This window comes from Salmo trutta, unplaced genomic scaffold, assembly GCF_901001165.1.
Source record: "Salmo trutta unplaced genomic scaffold, fSalTru1.1, whole genome shotgun sequence".
Lineage (NCBI taxonomy): Eukaryota > Metazoa > Chordata > Actinopteri > Salmoniformes > Salmonidae > Salmo > Salmo trutta.
In genome coordinates, this window is record NW_021823081.1 from 1 (window position 1) to 24153 (window position 24153).

Consider the following 24153-nt stretch of genomic DNA (forward strand, 5'->3'; position numbering starts at 1 on the left):
GAGGTATATATTTGTGCCTTTTCCTCTGGAAGTCTTTCAGATCTCCCTGGGTTTCACATCAGAAGGGTTTCCCAGCTGTGTGGTTGAACCACTTGAACATGGTCAGTGTATGTGGAAGCCAAGCCTGGATTTGCACAGGAGGGAGGGGAGGATGGAGGAGAGAAGGGAGGGGTCACATGCAGGCCTGCAGCAATAGTGCCAAGGTGAGTGTTGTCTCTCATAACAGAAATAAAAAGGCAGGGACAGAACAGGAGCTGAGTATTGACTACTTCCTCCCTGCTGAAACCTTTCCATTCAGGCTTCTGTAACTCTAAGTTACTGTAAACGGCAGTGCATAATAGCTTGCTGCTTATATTGGCTAACATAGTTGTGCTACTAAAACGGCAAACATAAAATGTGTACTTTACACCGTACACTATCACAGGCTGTTGAGTGGTTTGCAGTGTTTTTTGTATGGTTGTTTACATGTTGCATTGATTTTGTCAAAGCCGTTTGAGAATGCTAGGACAGGGACTCATGTCCCTGAAAACATGATTTGGTAACATAGGTTTATTCATGTCTGGGACTCCCGAGTGGCGCAGCAGTCTAAGGCACTGCATTTTAGTGCTTGAGGCGTCACTATAGACTTCCTGATTCGAAACTAGGCTGTATCACAACCGGCCGTGATTGGGAGTCCCATAGGGCGGGGCACAATTTGCCCAGCATCGTCTGGGTTTGGCCGGTGTAGACCGTCATTGTAAATAAGAATTTGTTCTTAACTGACTTGCCCAGTTAAATAAAGGTTAAAAAAAATAATAATAATGTCTCAGCCATAGCCTACCACCCTGCACCTATTGGACATCGTCTTGCCCCTGTGCCTACCTTCACCTCTCTTCACCGTGAGACACGTGACCCTAGACAACACCCTGTTATTCTCTACAAACGTCAAAGCAGTGATTCCGGCAAGTTCATGCTCTACAACATCCGTAGAGTACGACCCAACCTCACACAGGAAGTGCCGCAGGTCCTAATCCAGGCACTTGTCCTCTCCCGTCAAGACTACTGTAACTCACTGTTGGCTGGGCTCCCCGCTTGTGCCATCAAAACCCTGCAATTTATCCAGAATGCTGCAGCCCGCCTGGTGTTCAACTTTCCCAAGTTCTCCCATGTCACCCTGCTCCTCAGCACACTCCACTGGCTTCCAGTCGAAGCTCGCATCCATTACAAGAACATGGTACTTGCCTACAGAGCAGCAAGAGGACATGCCCCTCCCTACCTTCAGGCTATGCTCAAACCCTACACCCCAACCTGAGTACTCCATTTTGCCACCTCTAATATCTTGGCCCTTCCACACCTACAGGAGGGCAACTCCCACTTAGCCCAGTCCAAGCTCTTCTCTGTCCTGGCACCCCAATGGTGGAACCAGCTTCCCCCTGAAGCTAGGACAGCTTATTCCCTGCACATTTTCAGAAAACATCTGAAACCCTACCTCTTCAAAGAGTATCTTAAATAATCCCAAAGCACCCCTCAGCACCCTGTCCTCACCCCCACCCCTCCCCCAAAACATTTTATCAACTAACACTGGCACTTGACTCTTTTCCCTCTTACTAGACTTTGCTCCTTTATTGAAGAAAAGTGTACTTACTATTACTGTGATATGTAGTTGTAAGATGACTGCACAAACTGTAAGTCGCTCTGGATATGAGCATTGGCTAAATGACAAAAATACAAAATAAAAAATGTAAATGATGACAGAACCTCTTGGCAATAGCTATCATACAGGTGAATGTCAAACCAGCGGTAATTGTGCATTCGTATAGGGACAGGGGTACATATGTTTAATATAAATATAATACGCATCCTAATGTCAACAGAGGACTCTAGAAATATTGTCAATTAGTCATAAATAGCCTAAACTACCTGTAATTTACTGGATGGATGTAAGCTACTCGAACGGCAGATGTGTGTTATTGGACCAGAATGAATCTATTCAAAGCTTCCCACTCACGCCCTCTTAAAACAGCGAACCTCCTATGCATAATTTTAAAAAAGTCCGCCCACTTGGAGGCGCGCGGGGAGAGCCATGGGATGCCTCGAGAAATGGAATCTCCCATTTGAGCTACAAGTATTGGCTAGTCTATTTTGCGACCACTGGTCCGGATATTAGACAATAGCCTGCGGAAAATCACATATAGCCTACCTCTGAGTCACTTTCCGTCGCTAGGCTACTCATAACCTAACGTAGCAGGCGTAAAGGCTACTCCGAACAGCTCGAGCAAGGGAGCGACTAAATGTGCCATTTGGCAAGTGTAGGCTATGGCACGAGCCGCTTGACTCGTGCATTTGGAATTCAGTTAGGGTGTGTGTGTTTTTTTATTATGCCAGTGAGCACTTGATGTTGGTCTATAGACACTCGATGTATCTTCAATTCAGATTCAACTGTAGTTGCATCACATTGGCTACTTTAGACAAGACACCATTGCCTTCGTAAGGAAATCATCATCGGTTGAAATTCCATGCGTAATTGCATCCAAGCATCTAAACAGTTGTTATTTACGCTTCATAACATGATTTTACTAAACATATAGGCGAATTCCAATATATTAAAAAGCAGCAAGAACTTAATCATGTCTTGAATAGATGTTGCTTTGTAAATAATATTTCGATAAATCTACAAAACACAGTTGATCAAGAAAGGCACACTCTCGAGACAAAAAAATCCCTTCGCACACCTCTCCTCTCTCTTGCGTTCTCTAGCATATGTCTCACCCCAGCTCTCTTTGCTGTGGCTTATTCACTTCGGTGTGTCACCCACGAATTGCTCCGACTCCATCTCCAGAAGGGGGGGGTGGGCTGCTGGGTATATGCGTTTGTGACGAATCCCAGGGTATCAAAGACGGAAACCAAGTCCAGCACCCGGACCGCAGACACACCGGCAAGGACACTCCAAAACTGGGTTGAACGATGGGTGCTGCCTCTAACGCGCGCACTGGAATCAAGACAAAACACCAGGAGCTATTCTGATTTTACGCTTTGTTAGACCTTCACTTCAGCTGGCGCCTGTGTCGATCGAAGCCAGCGAAATTTGAGAATAACTTGATGACAACGCTTCTAAAATAAATTGGGATTTAAAAATATAGATTTTGAGAGCATCTCTTCAGAAACAGGGGGACCTTTGAATTTGGATCGACATACTTTTAAAAGCTACATGGACTGGATTTGTATTCATTTTACTCATTGGAACTTTGGAATAAAGCAGTTTTGTATTGCAAGTCTTTTCAGACTTGTTCATTTCATCAAAAATATCTATATTCCACTAATACATCGGGTACGCATACTTGAAATAATAAGAACAACGAACTTATTTTAATCAAGCTTGTGGAATTGTTGATTGTCTCTCGAAAGAGTTTGAGCTTGGAACACGGAAGATATGCTTCAATGGAACTGTTAACTTTTTCAAGGTAAATATTACTTTCATTTAATATATAGACACCTCAAAGTAACGCGTTATTGTTACTTTCAACCGAATGTGCTATGTCAATAACACAGTGTTATATTAATCCGACATGGGATCTATGCTTCTCGCATCTTCCCTTGAGACAATGGTGTTTTTAAGAATTTAACATTTGTGTTTGATAACATATTTAGTGAATTCATTTTGCAGCAAAGCCGAGGCGCTAGTCGGCAGTTTCAGGCAGGCAAGGGAGAGAAAATATCCGTCACTCATCACATCTACTTCTTCTAAACCCACTGGGCATTGCTCTTCTTTCCGTTCTGGTCCCTCTCAATTCGATTACTATAAGCTGTACAGCTTTGGAAATGGAGAATAGGGCCAGATGAATTTTCTCCGAGTAGCTTTTAGTGGTCCGGGTGTGGATTTAGGCAGTATCAACATGTCAAACAGACGCGCTCAGGGAATCACAGCGCGCCAAGCTCCTAGCGCCCTCGCGGCGGCGGCGGTCTCCAGTTGGCTAGTCGCTGTCCAAGGTACCTATCCTATATCTCCGACAGACTGCATAGCAAAGTCGCCCCAACGAACATCTACTGTGATGTCATGAGTTTTACTAAACCCTGGTATTTGTTTTTGATGAAATCAAATGGACCTGTCCGGGATACAAATATGGCAAATGTTTTTATATGATTTCGGAGATGCCTTTGTTGTGCATATTGATTGTTTCTCTAGATTTCTGTTATTATCTGCCTTGTTTGTCCAGGGAAGGAATAACTCGGTGGCTCTTTTTTCCCTTCTACCCGCGTTCTCTTGTCTCTGCGGTTGGAAGTAGCTGCACTTCGATAGACATGTAGCTCTCCATGGCGTGAAAAAATGCATTATTTGAGAACTCTACTCCACTTTTAAACTCTACATTTACTTTATTTACTCACATGTTCAATCGTCCTTACTTAGTAGCACATCATTTATTATAACATTATAGGCTATCCTATCCCTAAATGCATAATCAAATAACTTACTGATATTTTAAGTTATTCAGCCTGTGTTGATTTATGTGGCCATAACTTATATAGCGACATGGCATGCAGTGAAAATGTGATACATTGTGATTCTACATGTTGGTAACGCAGTCATCCTCTCTCTGCTTTGCGGATCAGTAGTCACTGAACACTTTGGGGCGAGCGTGCGATGTGCAACTAAAGCTTCTGTATCAATACAGTGTTTCCCCTAGTCCTAAATAGCTGGTATGGTCGGCATAAATAATACATCAATATCCTCCCCTATAGGGAAATAGGATGGTTCTAATATTTTCACCTAACCGCTTCTGGTGAAACTGTCCCCCATTTCCACCCCCTTGACTCAAGTGAACGCTAAATGTCTCCGGACCAAGTCTCCCTCCCTGTGTGTAGGGCTAAATGAAGCGTTCAACAGCAGAGTGATTGAAAAGACAGAGACGGGGAGCAGACTATTTGCAGGAGCCGAGAGAACTATTCGGTTCAGTGCGCCCTGTGCTTTGCTGAAAGGCTGTATCTTTAAGAACAGAGGGAATGTGTGTGTCTGTGTGTGTGTGCGTGTGCGTGTGCGTGTGTGTGTATGTGTGTGTGTGTGTTTGTGTGACATAAAATAGATCATAGGTTAAAGTGATTGAGACGGAGAATTGGCATTACATTTAGAGACAGATGTCTGAAAATATTTGCGCGTGGCTTTGGGGGTTAAGGATAAGAGTTAAGCAGGAAGTTCCGTCTTCTTACGGTAGGGGGGAGTCTACAGACACTCAATCCACTCCGCGGGGGAGACGGGACTAACAGAGCATTGCAGCGCCAGAAATGATTCCTGAGCACCGGGTGGGGTTCTCACGGGATCCCCTCGGTGAAACGGAGCGAGTTGTGTCGGTGTAAAGACCCGTGTAGCCTACCTCTGTTCCTCCCGTGTTTTAAATAGCAGTACAGGTGTGAGATACTTCAACAGGTGAAGATCCAAGATGCATGAAAGGCCCTGTTGAACAAAGCATTAATATTTCATACACGTTCCTATTCTTTTTCAGTTGTAACAATATGGAGTAAATCTGTGGGCTAGTAGTCTAGTAATGACACATCTTGATGCCTGTCCTTGCCTCACCATTCACCATTCTTCTCTACATTATTTTAGGACTACCACACCACTTTCAAGGAATTCAGGGATATCAGGTAGTGCCTGGTCAAAGGCCTGTAAGAGATGGACTGGCCACACACACCATGCAGCCACTGATATTAGTCTACTATGAGTCTTTTAGAAGACACAGTGATTCTAAATAGGCCTAGCCTCCCGTGAGAACCCCCTGACTGGCAGGCAGGCAATCTTTGAGTCACGGACAGACCGGGCTGAGCAAGCACAGCACACAGGCCCTTTGAGAAGCAACCATGCATGTCTTTTAACCTAAAAGTCCTCCTTTGTTTTTGTATCTCGTATCCAAGCCGCATCTGCAAATACTCCGGTCCCAACCTCCCCCTCTCCTCTCCTCTTTTCACTCCTCCTCCCTCTGGTTTCCTCTCCTCCTCCCTCCATCATCTCTTAGCCTTACATAAACCTGGTGTGGCTAAACCTCAGTGCCACCACACGCAGCCTGAAATGGAAAACACACAGTGGGATAGAGACAAGAGAGGGATGAGGAAACAGAGACATAGGGATTGAAATAGAGGAAAGATGGGAGGGGATGAAAGAGAAGAGAGAGATAAAAGGTGGATTAAAGGAAAGTGAGAGAGCGAGGGACCATAGAGAGAGTGTTTATGATGGAGACAGACATACCCATTCTGCTCTCTTTGTCTGTCACACACACAGACACAGTCACACACACACACACACACACACACACACACACACACACACACACACACACACACACACACACACACACACACACACACACACACACACACACACACACACACACACACACACACACACACCGTGCTTTGGAGTAAGTACACAGCTATCAGTCAACACTGAGCAGACTGAGCACACACTCACACAAAAACACATACATCCACAACAGACACAAACACAGGCAAATGCATGCACATCTACAAACACACACATTCTCCACTCTAATTGGTTGCCTGAGCAACATGGTATCATTAAAAGCACAGACACACACGCGCACACACGTGTACACACGCATGAACACACACACGCACGCACACACACACACACACACACACATATGCACACACACAAATATAGACACCCTAGAGGAACACAAATCTCCCTCCTCTTTAATGTTGGTGGTAATGGTTTAATGACAGGACAGTGGAGATTTCCATCGCCGCGAGCGTTGTACTCTTGGAGGTTGCTGCCCAGATCATGCCTGTCCATTGGCTAGCCTAATTAGTGTCTACAATAGGGGCTAGGGTTGCTGGGTGATGAGGCCTAGCCAACATGCATCATGAGGACGCAGGGCCAGGGAGGGGAACTCAAGGCGAGGGCAGGCAACAGTTACAAAGTCCACACTTTACACTATGAGACTGACCAACGAGGCTTACTAACTCTGACCATCAACACAACATCACACAGAGTGATGATATCTGTCCTTTGAGACAGACATGCTTGTTTGTGTTTTCGTGTTTGGGCCTGTTGTGTGAAGCAGTCGTAAGGCTTCCTCATTAAACATTTACCCTTCTCTGACGCTAGCTCTCCATCACGCAAGGATAGCCTTCAGTTGGCACATCACTGGGCTTGTAGTGTGTTTTGGAGCAAAACATTCATATATATTGAAGCAATAGGAGCTTAGAGGAAAAGTAAAGTAACGTTGTTATAAACTGTATGCCAAGGAATGTTTTTGTTTTTTAATGGATTGGATCTCACTTTCCCTTTCCTGCTCTTCTACAGCTGACCAAACAGGATCTGAACTGCAGTGCAGTAAGACATGGTATTGAATTAGCAGGAGTTCTTTTGCCTGTTATTTTTATCCTGGGTGTTCAATGGGGGTGAGAAGGGAATGAGGTAGAAGAGAAACACCCTCACACCTCTTATACGTGTGTGTGTGTGTGTGTGTGTGTGTGTGTGTGGAGGGAGAAATACCCTCACACCTTTCTGCTACTTCTGTCTGTCTGCATTTCTGGTGTGTTTTAATTACATTGGGACTCGTTAAAGATCAGGGGGGTCTGGTAAGATAAGGAGGACGTGTGTGTGTGTGTGGGTGTGTGTGCTTGTGCGGGTGTGTGTGTGTGTACCCATACTGAATGTGCATGTGTAATGAGTACTGCAATGTACTGTACACTTGAGCCATACATCATTGTATCCCTCTAACGCAATGTGATGCTTTGTTAGAAAACCTTTTTTAGACTAAGTTTTAGACTACTGGCAACAAGTTTGTGTGTCTGTTAGGGTTTGCTGTGAGTGTGAATCATTGTACCGTCAAATAAAGTCAAAGTAAAGTTGTAGTCTTGTTGCAACAACAAGCAGGCATGTAGGCCAAGGTATAGGGTTTGAAGGAGAGAAATGACACAGAAATTAGAAACACAAAGACAGACACAGACAGGCTCTCTCTCTCTCTCTCTCTCTCTCTCACACACACACACACACACACACACACACACACACACACACACACACACACACACACACACACACACACACACACACACACACACACACACACACACACACACACTGTACACACATGCTGTACACAGATGCTCTGGCGTAGAAATCACAGATGGCTGTCTTTCTGCTTCCTCCACAGTTTTCTTTCAGGGGTTGTGACCTTCTGTTTGGGTAGAGAACAGCCCAGAATGTCACTTCTATTGGATGGGTTTTATACATTCAGCTATCTGTATTTTAGCTTTCTATTCTAGCTTTATGTTGATGTGGACTGTTAAAGATTCATTTTGAATGCACTTTTTCACAAATTGTGGTTATACAGGATATGTGGCTACTGTGTCTATGTTAGAGGTACATTTTAATTTCAATTTAAATATACAGATTGCAATTCTGTTTGTTCATATTGGTTGTTTTTTTTCCAGAAAAATAAATATTAATTCTTATTAGCTTACATTTTGTTTGCAAAACCCAATGATAAAAGAGAGGTTGTTGGATCCAATCATTTCTCCCCATTCTGTCTGTATACTCCCTGATGAGAACAAGGCATGGTTGTGCTTTGATCTCAAGTCCCATAGATCATCATCTGTATCAGAGACCACATCTCAGTGAGTCTCCATTCAATCCCCTCTGATTCCTCTATGAGTTAGTTAGCCTAGCGTCAACACAGGAACTCATCAGAGTTACCTCTATTCTCCACTCTAATTGGTTGCCTGAGCAACATGGTATCATTGAAATCATTAAAATGCTGAAAGCTGTATCATTACAAAATGTCAAAATGCTGAAAGCTGTTGTACATAGGATCAAAGAATCTGTTTTTATTTTTGAAAGTGAGTAAGGTTGCAAAATTCGTAGAACCTTCAATAAATTCCCTGGTTTACCCCACATCCTAGATGGAGGGAATTTATTGAAAGTTTCTGGAATTTTTCAACCTCGAAAGTGATTATTATTATAGGGTAGAGGTGTTTTAAGCTAGTCCATATTGGAATTATAACACGGAGTGGTAGCATTCAGAATCATACTTAATTCCACATGTTGCAACAGAAAAGAGAAGATGAGGATATTGTAAGGTTGATTTAAGCTTGTACACATTCACAGCTGAAAGCTGAGTTACATTACACAGACAAAAGGAAACAAAAATAAGAAGATTTTAAGGGGAAATAAAGAGTTGATATAGATAAAGTTGAATTAGCATAAATGTCTGATCGTGTGACATAGTATATTATGATGTTCTATGTCTTAATATTGATAGGGTAAAATGGCGCCGGAAGAAATGCAGCAGTTTTACAGGTGCCTAACCAATTGTGCTATTATGAGGTTTTTTTGTGTTATTTGTAACTTATTTTGTACGTAATGTTTCTGCCACCGTATCTTACGGCAAAAAAGAGCTTCTGGATATCAGGACAGCGATCAGTCACCTCGGATTAGACAAAGATTTTTTCTTCAACAAGCAGGACACACAGGATGTACTTCAGACACCCGACAAGGCCGAAATCCCCGTCATTGGCAAGAGAAAGAGATGCAGGTACAGAGGAGGATCCGTAAGGATCCGCCGACGGCGAGTGGGAAAGCTGCCATTACTGTCAATATTACTTGCCAACGTGCAGTCATTGGACAACAAATTAGACGAGGTAGGATCACGAATATCCTACCAACGGGACATCAAAAACTGTAACATCTTATGTTTCACGGAATCGTGGCTGAATGATGTCATGGATATTCAGCTATCGGGATATACGCTGCACCGACAAGATAGAACAGCACACTCCGGTAAGGCAAGGGGGGGGGGGGGGTCTGTGCAGTCTGTGCATACAACAACAGCTGGTGCACGAAATCTAAGGAAGTCTCTAGATTTTGCTCGCCTGAAGTAGAGTATCTTATGATAAACTGTAGACCACACTATTTGCCGAGAGAGTTTTCATCCATACTTTTTGTGGCTGTTTATTTACCACCACGGACGGATGCTGGCACTAAGACCGCACTCAGTCAGCTGGATAAGGGAATAAGCAAACAGGAAACCGCTCCCCCAGAGGCGGCACTCCTAGTGGCCGGGGAGTATAATGCATGGAAACTTAAATCAGTTCTACCTAATTTCAATGAACATGTTAAATGTGCAACAAGAGGGAAAAAAATTCTAGATCACCTGTACTCCACACATAGAGACGCATACAAAGCTCTCCCTCGCCCTCCATTTGGTAAATCTGACCACAATTCTATCCTCCTGATTCCTGCTTACAAGCAAAAATTTAAGCAGAAAGCACCAGTGACTCGGTCTATAAAAAAAAGTGGTCAGATAAAGCAGATGCTAAACTACAGGACTGTTTTGTTAGCACAGACTGGAACATGTTCCGGGATTCTTCCGATGGTATTGAGGAGTCCACCACATCAGTCACTGGCTTCATCAGTAAGTGCATCGAGGATGTCGTCCCCACAGTGACTGTACATACATACCCCAACCAGAAGCCATGGATTACAGGCCACATTCGCACTGAGCTAAAGGGTAGAGCTGCCGCTTTCAAGGTGCGGGACTCTAACCTGGAAGCTTATAAGAAATCCTGTTATGGCCTGCGACGAACCATCAAACAGGCAAAGCGCCAATACAGGGTTAAGATTGAATCATACTACACCGGCTCTGACACTTGTCTTATGTGGCAGGGCTTGCAAACTATTACAGACTACAATGGGAAGCACAGCCGTAAGCTGCCCAGTGACACGAGCCTACCAGACGAGCTAAATCACTTCTATGCTCGCTTCGAGGCAAGCAACACTGAGGCATGCATGAGAGCATCAGCTGTTCCGGACGACTGTGTGATCACGCTCTCCGTAGCTGACGTGAATAAGACCTTTAAACAGGTCAACATACACAAGGCCACGGGGCAAGACGGATTACCAGGACGTGTGCTCCGGGCATGTGCTGATCAACTCGCTGGTGTCTTCATTGACATATTCAACATGTCCCTGATTGAGTCTGTAATACCAACATGTTTCAAGCAGACCACCATAGTCCCTGTGCCCAAGAACACTAAGGCAATCTGCCTAAATGATGACAGACCAGTAGCACTCACGTTCATAGCCATGAAGTGCTTTGAAAGGCTGGTAATGGCTCACAGTCAAACCATTATCCCAGAAACTCTAGACCCACTCCAATTTGCAAACAGATCCACAGATGATGCAATCTCTATTGCACTCCACACTACCCTTTCCCACCTGGACAAAAGGAACACCTACTTGAGAATGCTATTCATTGACTACAGCTCAGCATTCAACACCATAGTGCCCTCAAAGCTCATCACTAAGCTAAGGACTGTGGGACTGAACACCTCCCTCTGTAACTGGATCCTGGACTTCCTGACGGGCAGCCCCCAGGTGGTGAGCGAAGGTAGCAACACATCTGCCACACTAATCCTCAACACTGGAGCCCCTCAGGGGTGTGTGCTCAGTCCCCTCCTGTACTCCCTTTTCACCCACAACTACGTGGCCAGGTACAATTCCAACACCATCATTAAGTTTGCAGATGACACAACAGTGGTAGGCCTGATCACCGACAACGACGAGACAGCCTATAGGGAGGAGGTCAGAGACCTGGCTGGGTGGTGCCAGAATAACAACCTATCCCTCAACGTAACCAAGACTAAGGAGATGATTGTGGACTACAGGAAAAGGAGGACCGAGCATGCCCCCATTCTCATCGACGGGGCTGTAGTGGAGCAGGTTGAGAGCTTCAAGTTCCTTGGTGTACACATCAACAACAAACTACAATGGTCCAAACACACCAAGACAGTCGTGAAGAGGGCACGACAAAGCCTATTCGTCCTCCGGAAACTAAATAGATTTGGCATGGATCCTCAGTTCCTCAAAAGGTTCTACAGCTGCAACATCGAGAGCATCCTGACTGGTTGCATCACTGCGGGGGACAGCAACTGCTCGGCCTCTGACCGCAAGGCACTACAGAGGGTAGTGCGTATGGCCCAGTACTGTACATCACTGGGGCTAAGCTGCCTGCCATCCAGGACCTCTACACCAGGCGGTGTCAGAGGAAGGCCCTAAAAATTGTCCTAGACCCCAGCCACCCCAGCCATACACTGTTCTCTACTACCGCATGGCAAGCGGTACCAGAGTGCCAAGTCTTGGACCAAAAGGCTTCTCAACTGTTTTTACCCCAAGCCATCAGACTCCTTAACAAGTAATCAAGTGGCTACCCGGACTATTTGCATTGTCCCCCCCAACTCTTCTTTTATGCTGCTGTTACTCTGTTTATCATATATGCATAGTCACTTTAACTATACAGTACATTCCTGTACACACAACCTCAATTAGCCCGACTAACCAGTGCCCCCGCACATTAGCTACCCAGAATATCTGCATTGTGTCCCACCACCCACCACCCTCTCTTTTACACTACTGCTACTTTCTGTTTATCATATATGCGTAGTCACTTTAACCATACCTACATGTACATACTACCTCAATTAGCCTGACTAACCGGTGCCTGTATATAGCCTCTGTACTGTATATAGCCTCACTACTGTATATGGCCTCGTTACTGTTATTTTTCACTCTCTTTTACTGTTGTTTTTATTTATTTATTTATCTATTGTTCACCTAATACCTATGTTTTACTTAAAAATTGCACTGTTGGTTAGGGCCTGTAAGTAAGCGCACATGACAAATAAACTTTGATTTGATTTGATTATATATTATATAAAGAATATGCTATTTCTTGACAGGGCTGTCCGCAGGGTTGGGTGCTGTTATTGTATGTTGGGTTCATTTTGGCTTCATACACTCTACATTAGTGAGGGGCACTGACAGCCATATGTATTGTCTTTGACCTTATTCTCTGTAGATCTTCTATATTCTATCCTGAAAATATATACAGTTTCAGTTTCAATGGACACAGTACTTTATTGATACACATAGTGTTTGTTAATTTAATGTTGTCAATAAGGAAGGTGCTGCTCTGCATGGTTTTACAGGTGACTTTTCTACGAGATGGGTATCATGCTGTGTAAATATGCTTAGGAAACCCAATGATAAAAAACAGGCTATTGGAACCAATCATTTCTCCACAGTCTGTCTGTATACTCCCTGATGAGAACAAGGCATGGTTGTGCTTTGATCTCAAGTCCCATAGATCATCATCTGTATCAGAGACCACATCTCAGTGAGTCTCCATTCAATCCCCTCTGATTCCTCTATGAGTTAGTTAGCCTAGCGTCAACACAGGAACTCATCAGAGTTACCTCTATTCTCCACTCTAATTGGTTGCCTGAGCAACATGGTATCATTGAAATCATTAAATTCATTAATATGCTGAAAGCTGAATCATTAAAAAAATGTAAAAATGCTGAAAACTTTTGTGTATAGTATCAAATAATATGTTTTTTATTTTGGAAGATGGCATGTAGTTTACCTCACTTTGAAATAGCGGTGGATTCATTTGATAATGGACTTGAAAGTGAGTAGGGTTGCAAAATTCGTAGAACCTTCATTAAATTCCCTTTTTTTCCCAGAAATCCCAGATGGAGGTTTCCCGGTATCAGGAGGGAATAACCAGGAAATCCGGAGTCCTCCAACCAGGATCTCTGGGAAACCAGGGAATTTATTGAAAGTTCCAGGAATTTTGCAACCCTAAAAGTGAGTATTATTATAGGCTACAGGTGTTTTAACTCTCCTGTTGTGTTTGTTTCATGTTAATTAATTCTGTGTTCCCGGTCTAAAATGGCCGCCCCATTATAGCTGATTATAAATCCATAATAATACATATATTATCACCTAATGTTGTGTTAGATCTTTTTATAAACTTAAGTTCCTGTAAACATTACAAGTTTTGAACTTCTATTTGCTATTTATGGCCTGTAGGTCTCATTGACCTGAGCTCATACAACTCTTTTTTTGAGTAAATGTATGGATTATTTTGACTATAACAAATACTCAGATGAAACATATTGTGCTATTTATCACAGACTACTTTGTGTGAAAGTTTGACAAGGACATTTGTTTTGAAACCATTTCACATTTTTAAACAGTGGCAGGACTTTATGTCATCAACCCGGGAAATGGCGTATCTCGTTGGGCCTGGGGTCATCCTGATAACATTTTCAGCCGACAGCCGACCTCTCCTCTCAGGGGGGGATGAAGACCAAGACAAATTCACATTATTTGAGCGGAATGTAACAACAACCTCAGCAGGGTCCTCTTCCTCATCACTGGATTGTTCCATCGGTAGTCTCTTGGTCTGGATCATATTCTGTGTTGTCTTCAACTTCTGACACTTCCTCCTCTAATGAATCTTCACTGTCAGTTTGCTGGCCTCTCTCCTCCTCACCAGTGTCATGATCAAAGATATGATCTAGAGCCTCATATGCAGTATATTGTTTGGTCATTGTGCTGCCACAGAATGAATTGTGAGCAAGGCCTCAAAAAAGCTTAATTTACCAGAGCTGCTAGAAAAGTTCTATATATTATTGAAACAATGTTATGATTTTTTGTGAGAATGCCAACAGGTGTGGTTCCCGTGGGGGAAAAAATTGTGTTGGAGAAAGGTTCCCGTGGGGGTTGCCATGGAAGCCAAGAAGCGGAGTGAGGTGTGTGTGTGTGTGTGTGGGTGTGCGCGTGTGTGTGCTAAACACACACACGCACTGGGAGAGGAACTGTCTGGGAGAGGAACTGTGACCATCTGATGAATGGGCATGTGTCTGAACTCAATTTTACACACTAATTGTAGTTTCACCAATTCATTTCTAATGACCGGCCATTTTTGGCCAGGAACACCACAGGTGTACAGAAGTTAAATAAAACACCCAAAGTTTTATGAAAATCACCTAAATATATTTGGTGTGTTCAGATGCCCTGTGTGGACAAAGTCATGGAACCTTATGACAATCATATTAAATGAACTACATTTTTCAGAGAGAACAATGCGACCGGAACAATGCAGGAGGGCTAAGCTAGTATATATTGGAATTATAACACGGAGTGGTAGCATTCAGAATCATACTTAATTCCACATGTTGCAACAGAAAAGAGAAGATGAGGATATTGTAAGGTTTATTTGAGCTTGTACACATTCACAGCTGAAAGCTGAGTTACATTACACAGACAAAAGGAAAGGAAAATAAGAAGATTTTAGGGGGAAATAAAGAGTTGATATAGATAAAGTTGAATTAGCATAAATGTCTGATCGTGTGACATAGTATATTATGATCTTCTACGTCTGAATACTGATGTAAATAAGGTATGTTAATAAGGTTCTGTTTTTGCCACAAAAAATAGTTTTTGCTTTGTAATTGTGGGGTATTGTATGTAGATTGATGAGGGAAAACATGTATTTAATCAACGTAACGTAAAAAAAAATGTGGAAAAAGTTAAGGAGTCTGAATACTATCCGAATGCACTGTATATATATTTATTTTTGACAGGGCTGTCCTGAGGGTTGGGTGCTGTTATTGTCTGTTGGGTTCATTTGGGCATCATACACTCTACATTAGTGAGGGGCACTGACAGCCATATGTATTGTCTTTGACCTTATTCTCTGTAGAATATCTTCTATATTCTATCCTGAAAATATATACAGTTTCAGTTTCAATGGACACAGTACTTTATTGATCCCCATAGTGGGAATCTGTTTGTTAATTTAATGTTGTCAATAAGGAAGGTGCTGCTCTGCATGGTTTTACAGGTGACTGTTCTACGAGATGGGTTTCATGCTGTGTAAATGTGCTGTGCTTAGAAAAATCAGATGCTTAGCTGCTATTGTTGCGTCTGGTCTGTATAATCTGGAGTATGCACCATTGGATGATCACAGCAGTGTTTTTCTTTTCATTCTACATGTGTTTATGCAAGTTTATGCAAGCAACATTGTAAGTCTTGCAGTAATCTCCTATAGACCCATGCATTTCCTATCCCCACTATCCTATTCTAGAGTTTCTGAACAGATGTTAGCTAGCGCTCAGCTGTAATCTCCTATAGACCCAGTAATCTCCTATAGACCCATGCATTTCCTATCCCCACTATCCTATTCTAGAGTTTCTGAACAGATGTTAGCTAGCGCTCAGCTGCGGAAGAATTGTCATTATCATAAAAAAAGGAATAAAAAGCAGTCCCAACCAAACGGCCGTATCGGATCCAGAGTACATCTGTTAGTCATTTGTCTTCCAGTAGTTAATATGTTTACTACATACTGCATTTGTCTCTCCAACAGAAGAGTGACAACATCTGGTTCAGAAGTGCTGACTGTCCAGTCTGTCATAGTCAGCTATTATAGAATAGTTCTTGTGAAGTGAAGCATGTTTGTCTGTGACCTCAAACGTTCCGTTCCATTTAGTCCAACATGTTTGTTTTGTTGTAGACGACGCTAGCTGCAGCTGAGCGTGTGGACTGTACACTGTGGTTCTAGGCCTACTGGGCATGTTGTGTAGTTTGGGTGCTCTTCATTGTCCCTATATAGTGAATAGGGTTGTGTGGTATTTAGGACATTGCCTTTGTGTGTTTGGTAAATCATTAGAGATTTAGTGTCTCCTCTCCTCCTCTCTCCTCCTCTCCCCCCTTCCCTCCGTGCCCCTCTCTGTATCTCTGTGGAGGACAGTGTTGATGGATGGGCTGGGTCAGTGTGGAGCGTTTGACAGTGATAGCCTCTGTCACTGCTCAGACAGTGTGCTTGTTCCTCTTATCTTTCCCTCCCTCTCTATCTCCCTAACTTTCCTCAGACCCTCTCTGGATTATTGGCAGTGATCTGAGGATACTGAGGCTGAGTATTCCTCTGTGGGATGATTGGATCATCTGGATATAGGGGGTAGTGGAGTGATGGTTGCAGAAGGGTGTAAGTAAAGAAGTAGATGTGGAGGGATGGAAAGAGGGATGGGTGAGTGAGAGGGATAGAGGGAGAGGGAGGTGGGCAGACTGATGGTGTCACTGTAACACTCGTCGTTGAAGGGGGACCAAAACGCAGCGGGTAAAGTGCTCATCCTCTTATTTATTAAAGAAAACACTTAATCAATACAAAACAAATGACAAAAACAGTCCAGTAAGGTGCATAGACTATACTAGAAACAACCACCCACAAAGCCCAGTGAAAACAAACACAACTAAATATGGCCTCCAATTAGAGACAACAACAACCAGCTGTCTCTAATTGGAGGTCATTGACAAAACTCACATAGAACTGGAAAAGCTAGATAAACATAGAAATAAGAAAACTAGAACCTAAACCCACAATACCCAACCACACAAAACAAACACCCCCTGCCACGCCCTGACCATCTACAATGACAAATAACCCTTTTTACTGGCCAGGATGTGACAGTCACTGGATCATTCATTCAATGTTATCTGCACAGCCATGTGGTGTACAGAGTCAATAATTGGTCTGTTATCCGCACAAAAAATAAATTGAAGGTAATTTGCATAAGCTCCTGATGCATATTTTTGGTTTTCTGTCATCTATTGCATTCAGTATTTGTGTTTTGGGAAAAGCAATGCGTCCCATGCTGCTATGACAACCTTGCTATTATTTTAGATGGCCAGAGTAATAGAGGGGTAGAACTGGATGGTTTAGTTTGAAGGAAGGACAGCTAGTCCTGTACATGGTGTTGTTTAATGGCAGTGGGGTCAGGGTGTGATGATGCAGTGGTAAAGGTCTCTGTCTGGCAGTGGGAACGCACACACACACACACACACACGCACACACTCATAAACACACACACAAGCACAAACACACACACACTCATAAACACACACACACACACACACACACACTCACTCACTCACTCACTCACTCACTCACTCACTCACTCACTCACTCACTCACTCACTCACTCACTCACTCACAAACACACACACACAGACACACACAAACACATACAGTGGGCACCCTCTCACCAGGCTTGTCAAGGCAGTGTAATCAGCCATATTCACCATGGAGCTCTGCCAGGGCCAGAGCTGGCACCACAAATACACCCCAGAGCTAGGTGTGTGTGTGTGTGTGTTAGTGCTACCAACCCCTCCACACACACTTACACAACTACTACCCATCCCATATCATTCCCACATGACCAGACAGCTCCCTGGGGTTGTATGGAATAAGAGACAGAAGTACATTGCCGCTGGATACAAATGGAAGATATATTTTATTTTGGTACATATAGATGAAGCCAGGAAGATTTCTATTCCATTCCCAGTGCAGGAAGATGCACCTTGTATTTCAGTATGTATGAGTAGATGTCCATAGCCTTTGGGTACATATGGAATCAGGGATATCAGAAGAATATTACACAAAGGGCCTGTATAGCCATACAGGATCTATGTTCTAACCCTTGGGGAGAGGACTGTGATGAAGCTTTAGTGAATAGTTGTTATCTTGGGTAATTGTGCCCCAAAGCCATGTCATGTTTTTATGAGTTTGATGATGAGAAATATCACACTAAATCCTTCTGGCATGGTAAAAGAGAGACAGAGGGATGGAGTGAAAGGGATACAGAAAGACAGAGAGGGAAATGGAGAGGGAATGGGAAAGAGAGAAAGAGAGGGAGAGAAGGAGAGGGGGAGAGAAAGAGAGAGGGAAAGAGAGGGAGAGAGAAAGAGAGGGAAAGGGAAAGGGAGAGGGAAATGGAGAGAGAGAAAGAGAAAGAGAGGGAGAGAAGGAGATGGAGAGAGAGAAAGAGAGGGAGAAGGACAGGGAGAGGGAAATGGAGAGAGAGAAAGAGAAAGAGAGGGAGAGAAGGAGATGGAGAGAGAGAAAGAGAGGGAGAAGGACAGGGAGAGGGAAATGGAGAGAGAGAAAGAGAAAGAGAGGGAGAGAAGGAGATGGAGAGAGAGAAAGAGAGGGAGAAGGACAGGGAGAGGGAAATGGAAATGGAAAGGGAGAAAGAGAGTTAGTGAAGGGGAAGAAGAGAGAGAAAGAGAGGGAGAAAGAGAGGGAAAGGGAAAGGGAGAGGGAATGGGGGGGAGAGAGGGAAAGGGAGAGAAGGAGAGGGAGAGAGAGAAAGAGAGGGAAAGGAAGTCTAGGCAATTAGTTGTCCAGAGCTCATGTTCTAAGCTTTAAAAGAGAAGGACAGAGGAAGACAGGAAAGAAGATGAGGTAGGCTATGCTCTCTATTTACTCTCCTATCACACACACACACACACACACACACACACACACTCACACACACACACACACACGCAAATGCGGACACACTGTGAGTTATTTTAGTTAAGAGCTAATTTATTTGTTTGTTTGTGTGTATGTGAGCCGTTTGCAATCGTTAGGCTGCAGGTGACAGTGGAAAATATTCTGCCATTGATTTGTAGTATACTGTATATGGATATCAGGCCCTCCCTGGGATCCCCGGACTAAAATAAGCTTTGGTTGGCAGCTCAGCACTTGTAAATCTGCCTGTGACATTTTGATAGCGGCGACACACCGGGGGGAGAGAAAATATTATTAGGGGAGGACAGGATTAAAATCTGTCATTCAAAGACTACATTATCGACACAATGAGCATGAGGCGCTCCAGGAAGACGCCGCCGTCGCCGGGAGACAGACAGACAGCCATCAGCAAGTTAAAGGGGAAGAGAAGGTGTGAACTTGGGGATGTGTGGTCTTGTCAGTCAGGGTAGTCGTGGGTAAACAGAAAGTGGTAAATATTTCAGCCATCATGGCAGAGTGTGGTTAGCTGGTCCCGTCTGAATGGCAATGAAGGAAGAGGAGGAGAGAGAGAGACGGTCTCAATAGAGCCCTTCAGTCCTGGACTGGGAACCTCTACTGCATGCCTGCCTGCCTGCCTGCATGCCCCCCCCCCCCCCCCCCCCACACACACACACACAAAATCGCAGACCTGTGGCACCCCAGCTGAGTGGAGAGTCCCACAGGACAGGGCTGCTCTGTGTGTCCTCATTGTGCCCTCTCTTTATTCCCAGGCCTCTTGTCTCTCTGGTCTCGCTCTCTATTCCCAGGCCTCTGGTCTCTCTGGTCTCGCTCTGTATTCCCAGGCCTCTGGTCTCTCTGGTCTCGTGCTCTATTCCCAGGCCTCTGGTCTCTTTAGTCTCTTACTCTTTTCCCAGGCCTCTGGTCTCTCTGGTCTTGCTCTCAATTCCCAGGCCTCTGGTCTCTCTAACTTTCTAATACTCTAGTGTCCCTAAGGGGCCCATGAAAAAGCCTACCCAAAGCCTAGTCATCAGCCTATTATTCATACTCAAAGCCCCATCATTCTAGTCATCATAATTAAAAGCCTGGTTAGTCATCACTCTCAAGGCCCAGTCATCTCTGGATCTTCTACTGACTTCCATTTGTCTTCATCACTCGCTTATGTAACTCTACATCAGGGGTAGGCAACTAGATTCAGCCGCAGGTGTCACATGGCATGATGCTGGAGAGACGAAGCAGGTACGGGGAGTAAAACGTTTTGCCTTTTCCATGATGGAGCACCTTGCCATAAGGCAAAGTTATAACTAAGTGGTTCGGGGAACAAAACATCAATATTTTGGGTCCATGGTCAGGAAACTCCCCAGACCTTAATCCCATTGAGAACTTGTGGTCAATCCTCAAGAGGCGGGTGGACAAACAAAAACCTACACATTCTGACAAACTCCAAGCATTGATTATGCAAGAATGGGCTGCCATCAGTCAGGATGTGGCCCAGAAGTTAATTAACTGCATGCCAGGGCAGATTTCAAAGGTCTTGAAAAAGAAGGGTCAACTGCAAATATTGACTCTTTGCATCAACTTCATGTAATTGTCAATAAACGCCTTTGACACTTCTGAAATGCTTGTAATTATACTTCAGTATTCCATAGTAACATCTGACAAAAATATCTAAAGACACTGAAGCAGCAAACTTTGAGGAAATGTATATTTCTGTCATTCTCAAAACTTTTGGCAATGACTGTATATATATTTATACATACAGGGCAGGGCTGCTCTGTGTGTCCTCATTGTGCCCTCTCTCTATTCTATATTATCTCTATTCTATTTATTTATTTAATTATATTAGACTTTTTTTTTTTCAAAATTGTGGCTCCTACTAGATTTGAAATTGTGTTTTTACATTGGATAAAAGTGAAGACTCAGAGCAGCAAAATGCTATATCATACACTGCATTTGAGGAACAATGGGAAAGTAATTCTGCTTTGAAAGTTGATCAACTTATAAACTTTTGAGAAAATCGCTATTGAATGTTTTGGTATCTAGTGAAAAGCTCGTCTTTGTCTACACCCATTCAGCATCGTTCACACCCTCTTAAGCTTTAGCCCCACCCATCTCATTTCACTCTCGGAGCGCACCCTTGACAGTCAGGCCGATGATTTGTTTTACCTCTGGATAACATGATAACAGCCTAACCAGCTCTGCTGGCAACAATTTTATTAGGCTTTCTTGCAGACCTTTACTGACACCAGCCATATTGAACGGGTGTTGTACACACGTCACGTAATGTTAATGAGCCAGCCAGCTATGGAGAGTGCTAACAGTGCCACAGGGCTGGGAGCTAACTAACCAGAACTAGAAAAGCAAACAGCTCTGGAAAATGAATAATAACGTCAACTAGGGAGCCAGCCAGCTAACGTTAGCTAGCTAGCTAACAGTATACTTTAGCTTAAGACATATAGCTAGCAGTGGGTTGGTTTTGTTCGCGGGCCACCTGCTCTAGATGGATCCAAAATAGCTTTCTACTTCGTAGAATTTGCACCACTTTTGGCTCGTGTCCCCATGTGCACTTCCAGACACAGCCTCCCTGTCTATTGCCCTGCCCCCTACTGCCTACAGCACATCATAAGGGTACCATGGGATCTCTGTGGGTCTGACAAGATGTGAGGTGATGGGTGTCCCTGTATCTGTATCTGGTCCTGATACGGCATCTGAGCTCCATATCACTCAGTGTGAACCACTTTATTCTGAGAACTCACCAAAACATTTTAGTTCTGGTCTTTCTCTGAGCCTCTTTGTTGAGATATATGGTGCATGGCTGGGAAATAGATCTAATTCCCACACTCTGGGCAAGCACAAGGGGAGGAGTAGTGTGTAGCTGGGGGGAGAAGGGGGGGGTTGGTTCGTACACAAGCGTGTGTATATATGTGTGTGTGTGCGTGCGTGTGTGTGTGGGAGTGTGGCAGCAGGGTAGTTCTCTGACAAGTGCAGTAACAAAGGCTAATTATCTGCAACATTTAAAGCCTCATTGCATGTGACAAGCTTTCCCTGTCATCTCCAGAAGGAGAAATAACATGATTCAACCCCAAAATAGACTTGACTTCTACACAACGGCCTGGAACACAACGTGTGAAATCTGATTGCAACGGCTTAAATAATACAGGGAGGGAATATAGCCGTAATGTCTTGTTCTTCAGCGCTCACTTTCTCTATCACACAAACACTCACACACTTTCTCTATCACACAAACGCTGACACACCGGCAGACAGGCACTCACACTCTGACAGGGAAAATGCACACATTTACCATAGATATCCTACACTGATACACATATACACACTTCCTCTCTCTCTCTTCCCCGCAGATGTCCCATATTAAGTCATTGCTGATTCACTGTAACAGACTGTTATTGTCTCAATGCTGTCAGACAGCTGATTTTGCATTGAGTCCTGATACTGTATCAGTGTAGTGTATTCTGATATGGCTGGGGTTAGAACTTTGTTTTTGTCTGAAACCATAGTGTCTGTCAGGCTGTGAGGTCATGAACTTCTGAGGTCATGCAGTGAAGTTGTACTAATGTTGGCACATTGTGTTGCTGTCTTTTTCTTCTCTTTGAGTGACAGTAATACCAAATTGTAGGGGAGAGTGGGGTAAGTTAAGGTATTTTACATTTAGCATCACTCCATCAATTTCAGGATCTTGTGTATCCCTGGAAATAATCAGAATTAATTTAAACATTACAGTTTTGAAAACATAGCTTGTTCAAAAAAAGTGATCTCTTGGCACAACTTAGCCCAGGTATGGGGATGGTTGAGCATAGGCACAGGTTCAATTAAGCCGCTTACAATTTTCTGTACTGAATGAAATATTGCCAGGTACCTTTTAAAACCATTTATTTTATTTTTATTTCACCTTTATTTAACCAGGTAGGCTAGTTGAGAACAAGTTCTCATTTACAACCACAACCTGGCCAAGATAAAGCAAAGCAGTTTGACACATACAACAATACAGAGTTACACATGGAATTAACAAACATACAATCAATAATACAGTAGAAAAATCTATATACAGCATGTGCAAATGAGGTAGGATAAGAGAGCTAAGGCAAAAAAATAGGCCATGGTGGCAAAGTAATTACAATATAGCAATTAAACACTGGAATGGTAGGATGTGCCGAAGATGAATGTGCAAGTTGAGATACTGGGGTGCAAAGGAGCAAGATAAATAAATAAATAAATACAGTATGGGAATGAGGAAGATTGGATGGGCTATTTACAGATGAGCTATGTACAGGTGCAGTGATCTGTGAGCTGCTCTGACAGCTGGTGCTTAAAGCTAGTGAGGGAGGTAAGAATCTCCAGCTTCAGAGATTTTTGCAGTTCGTTCCAGTCATTGGCAGCAGAGAACTGGAAGGAGAGGCGGCCAAAGGAAGAATTGGCTTTGAGGGTGACCAGTGAGATATACCTGCTGGAGCGTGTGCTACAGGTGGGTGCTGCTATGGTGACCAGTGAGCTGAGATAAGGCGGGGCTTTACCTAGCAGAGACTTGTAGATGACCTGAAGCCAGTGGGTTTGGCGACGAGTATGAAGCGAGGGCCAGCCAACGAGATCATACAGGTCACAGTGGTGGGTAGTATACGGGGATTTAGTGACAAAACAGATGGCACTGTGATAGACTGCATCCAATTTGTTGAGTAGAGTGTTGGAGGCTATTTTGTAAATGACATCGCCGAAGTCGAGGGTCGGTAGGATGGTCAGTTTTACGAGGGTATGTTTGGCAGCATGAGTGAAGGATGCTTTGTTGCAAAATAGGAAGCCAATTCTAGATTTAATTTTGGATTGGAGATGCTTAATGTGAGTCTGGAAGGCGAGTTTACAGTCTAACCAGACACCTAGGTATTTGTAGTTGTCCACATATTCTAAGTCAAAACCGTCCAGAGTAGTGATGCTGGACGGGCGGGCAGGTGCGGACAGCGATCGGTTGAAGAGCATGCATTTAGTTTTACTTGCATTTAAGAGCAGTCGG

At 43.7% G+C, this 24153-nt stretch overlaps 1 protein-coding gene across 1 annotated transcript in view; it reads left to right on the forward strand.

The window, feature by feature from the left end:
• The first annotated feature begins 2677 nt into the window (after positions 1 to 2677).
• The window catches only part of LOC115188799 (adhesion G protein-coupled receptor B1-like), a 38485-nt gene continuing 17009 nt past the window's right edge, over positions 2678 to 24153 (forward strand). The window contains exon 1 of the mRNA XM_029747648.1: positions 2678 to 3440. The gene's annotated coding sequence lies outside the window, so the exon portion shown is untranslated. The remainder of the gene's footprint in view (positions 3441 to 24153) is intronic.